The sequence below is a fragment of the Choloepus didactylus genome, chromosome 7 (assembly GCF_015220235.1).
Source record: "Choloepus didactylus isolate mChoDid1 chromosome 7, mChoDid1.pri, whole genome shotgun sequence".
NCBI lineage: Eukaryota > Metazoa > Chordata > Mammalia > Pilosa > Megalonychidae > Choloepus > Choloepus didactylus.
Genome location: NC_051313.1, coordinates 8,954,073 through 8,958,822, shown reverse-complemented (window position 1 = coordinate 8,958,822; position 4,750 = coordinate 8,954,073).

Genomic DNA, 4,750 nt, shown 5'->3' with positions numbered 1-4,750 from the left:
TCCGCTCCTCCTGGGGGGAGGGGTCTCTCCTAGTTTCCCGCCAAGGCTTCTGGGCCGCTCGGGTGGACCGAAAAGAGAACATCCTTAGCTTGTCCAGTGGCCAGAGGTTCTACAGCCGAATAGGAGTCCGCGTCCCAAAAAGAGACACCCTTGAGGGCCTCTTTTGGGGTGGCTTCCAATGGATTTTTCTTAGCAAGATGGTTTTACACGTGGCTCCCTCCTCCTCCAATTGGAAAGTTCCAGGCTGAAATGAGCCGAATCTGGGTTTCTTTCCGCAAACATGTGACTTTGGGGAACAGGGAAGCAGAACCTAGAACCCTGAATTCGGGATCGGGTTATCTAAATGCTACTGAGAGCACCGCCACACTAACAAACCGAGAAGACCGCGCCCCCTGTCTCCAAGCTAAAATTCCACGGGCCTGCCTGTCTGCTCAGGAAAGGAATCTGCCCCTTTGGTCGCCTCCGGGCCAGAATCCCTCCTTGCTGAGCTCTTGCTTGCAGACTGGGAATCAGGCTTCCAGATCTGGGCTGAGTCCACTACAAAGACCTTCCCTCTCTCAGGGAACACAGAGACGTGAGACAGACAAACAGGCCTGCCAGAGCATCTCCAGGTTCAACTCAGGAGAAAGAACCATGCTTTGGTCTTTCCGCTGCTGTACAGCAGCTCAGGTGGGACAGTCTCCTACCACATACTCTGGCGGCCTTCAGGGTTTACCACACACGGGGACTTGTGGGTCTCCGTGAACAATGCTGGAAATGTATGCAGCACGGTCAGAGATCTGGTGCAGGACAAAAATGTCGTTTTCTCAAACCTTTATTCAGTGCCTGTGTGTGAGGCCCAGGGTTGTGCAAAGCTGGCTCCATCCTGCCCTTGGGAGGCCCCCAGCCTCTTGGATCATGTATAACAGCTTCCCATACCGTGGTTTTTAGTATATTCATGATCAATTTTAGAACATTTCATCACCCCCTGTTATGGGTTGGACTGTGTCCCCCAAAAGGAAAATGTTGATGTCCCAAACCCTCTGTAGCTCAGAGTGTGACCTGATTTGGAAATAGGGTAGTGTGAGATGGAATTAGTTAAGATAAGGCCAACCTGGGTTAGGGCCCCGCCCTAACTAATTCCACCCTGATCCAATACGATTGAGGTCCTTTTAAGAGGGAAAGTTGGGCATGGAGAGAGGAGCAGACAAGGCAAAATTGGAGTGAGTTGCCACAAGCCAAGGACCGCTTGGGGCCACCAGAAGCTGGAAGAGGCCAAGAAGGGCCCTCCCCACAGGGACAGAGGGTGTGTGGCCCTGAGACACCTGGATTTGGGAATTCTGGACTTGAGAACTGTGAGACAAATGTCTGTTGTTTTAAGCCGCCTGGTTGGTGCTGGTTGGTTATGGCAGTCCTAGGAAGCTACTACCCCCCACCCCCCAAATAAACTCCTCTCTCTCCCCACCCCCTCACAGCCCAAGGCAACCACTAATCTGCTTTCCTACTCCATAGATCTGTGATTTCCTATAAACTGAAAAATGCAGTACGTGAGCTGTGGTGACTGGCTTCATTCACCTAGCATGGGGTTTTTGGGGTTCATCCATGCTGTGACATGTGACATACATCAGTACTTCAGTCCTTTCTGTGGCCAAATAATACCCCATGGTGTGTTGTCTGAGTTTCCCATTCCTGGAGGCTGGAAGGCTGGCTTCCTTCCTCCCGATGTTGGTGGTGTCCTGGCCATCCCTGGGGTTCCTTGGCTTTTCCATCACATGGCCACGTCCTCTCCTTTCTCTTCTGGGCTCCCACTGACTTCCGGCTTCCGGCTCCTCACCGCAGCCTGCTCTCTCAATGTGACTCCAGTAACCTGGATTAAGGCTCACCCCCGTTCAGCTCAGCCATGCCCCAACTCAAACAGCCTCTTCAAGAGGTCCCATTTACAACGGGCTCACAGCCACTGGAACACAGACTGAGACCAAGGACGTGTGTTTTGGGGGTGCATAATTCAACCTACCACAGGGGACACACCACATTTTATTATATGTTCATCAGTTCAAGGGCACTTGGGTTGTTTCCACTTTTTGGCTTTATGAATAATGCTGTTTTGAACATTTGTGTACACATTTTTGAGTCGTTATGTGTTTTCATTTCTTTTGGGTATATCCCTAGGAGTGAAATTGCTGGGATATATGATAACTCTGTGTTTAATCTTTCCAGAAACTGCCAAACAATATTCCAAAGTGGCTGCACTGTTTTACATTCCCACCATGGGTGTGAAATGGCATCACTGCAGTTTTGATTTGCATTTCCCTGATGGCTAATGAAGTTGAGCATCTTTTCATGTGCTTATTGGCCATTTGTATATCTTCCTTAGAAGAAGATAACATACATTTGGAGAAATGCCTTTTCAGATCCTTTGCCCCTTTTTAAATTGGATCCTTTGTCTTTTTAGTATTAAGATACATGTTCTTTACATATTCTAGATACAAGCCCCTTATAACTTATTTGCTTACTAACTGCTTCAACAACTTTCTGTAATTAAGTATTGTTCTTTAATTTACCAATTCTTTCTTTTCATCCCTTGAGAATATCTTCTTGGTTTAAAAAGAAATATGGTTTAACCACATAAAACATAAAGGGAGCAATGATATCTTTTGTAAATTTATAAACCCGGGGCAATATGAGTAGAATTTTTTGGTAAAACGGTTTCACTGTTCCAGAGGCTGAATTTAAACATACATGACCATAACACTGAATACACAGCATTCTTGGGGTGCACTCGCCTGTTATCCTTTGGAGAATCTGCTCAGGGAAGATAGTTCTTCCGCTGAATGACAACTCACTCAGTCCTGTGACTTTTTTGTTCCCTCTCAGATAATAGAAAATCCAGTGTTGTTTTAAGAGATGAAACGTGCTCTCTATTCAGTCATTAATATCTTGGCAACTTCTCCAGCAGGGGCTTTCTGGGGGTGGAAGTCAGGCAGGGCTCCTTTGTCCCACCCATCCACCAACATGGGTGGGGTGGGGGTGGGTGGCAGGCAGTTGCAGTGGATTCTGGAACTCTGGTAAGGGGCATCACACCCTGTGTGCCTGGTGGATTTTCAAAGCTGGCTCTTTCGGGCACACTTTTGTGCTCACTCACTGGGAATGTTGGCTCGCACATCCTGGGACCCAGGCAGTGAATGTTCTCGAAATGCCTGCTCTCCCCCACCCCTGGTTTTCCTTCTGTTCTGTCCTCACAGGCTCATACTATTGGGATCCTTTTGGCCCTTCACAGAGGCCTTTTAGGCAGAATTCCTTTTAAGATGACCCCAGGCCAAACTTCCTACTATGGATTCCACATATGGTCCCTAAAATTCATGCACCTTTGGCTTCTGGTCAGAAGACAGGGCCCTCACCTCCCAGGCATGGCCCTCCGCTGGGCTGCCTGCCATGGGGTGCTGCCACGCTGACCTCTCCAGTGTGTGCAGCACCCCTGGGGCCAGTCTACTGGGGCCAAGTCTGGGACCTTGGCTGCTGTGCCCCTGCCTGTGGGGGTGTGGGCAGGACTCCCAGCTCTGCTCCCCAAAAAGGAACCTCCACAACCTTCCGTCCGTCAGGGTCACGTGACCCTTTGGTACCCTCCTACCATAGGGATGAACATCTAACCAGACCCATCTCCTTCAATGTGCACATCGTGGTCTTCCTCACGAATCCTGTTGATGACCGCTTGTCATTTCTTGATACATCTATCACAACTTTCTGTTAAATAATATACAAAACTGAACAAAAAACATATGGCCAACGTATTCCTGAGGCAGGCTAAAATAGGGCACTCTGGGCCAGCCAGGGGCATCGGTCAGTTCACATGGAGGGTCAGCATTAAGCCACAGATAGCCAGATGGAGAGCAGGAAGGAGGGGGCCGAGCAAAAGGGAAATCAAACTCTGTCAAACCAGCTGAGACAGACAGGCGGAGGGAGAAAGGAGGGGCTGGGTGGAAGGAGAACCAGACCCCAGTTCTCAGAATCAGCCGAGATAGCCAGATGGAGGAAAAGGAGGGGTTAAGCCAGGGTGAGGGGAGAATGGGAATTTCCACCCCAACTCTGGCCTAAAGCACAGCAACAAGCTAACATATAAAACGGGGACACAGCTCAACCCGGGGCGGCCCCTCTCTAGGGGCCTGCCCACACTGACCTCTCCAGTGCATTCTCCTTCTGACCAACATGTGCTATTCCCCTGTTTGCCGGCTTTTCAAGTAAACTTTACTGCTTGCTACTATAACTCTTGTCCCTGAATTCTTTCTTGAGACAAGAAAACAAGCCTGCATTGGCGCTCATCTCAGTTGCCAACTGGGCTCCAGCAGCATTCCACGAAATTAATTCATCACTAAACAGAACAAAGCGACAAACCCAAGTCCCCATGAGAGAAGAGAGTCAAGGATGAAGTATAATAACTAGTATTTGTGAGGTTAAGTACCTTGAAGAATATGAAACAATGTATAGGAGACAGAAAGTAATGGAAAGAGTAATAATTTAGATAAGTGCAAAAAAAATCTCATCTAAGCCAGAGGGAACTTGGGGAAACAAACTCAACGTGGGAGAGTTGAGTTCCGGTGTGTGGTGGGCAGTTGAAGGTAACAATTCAGGTAAGGTCCGCAAGCCCTAAAGGGGATACTTCCAGCCATGAGAATGGGTGACTTAAGTGCAAAAGACCAGTGAGGATGGGCAAGCAGGAGAGCTAAGTGCCCCTGGAGAGCCAGCCCCCAACCACACGGCAGGAGGACAAGAAAGG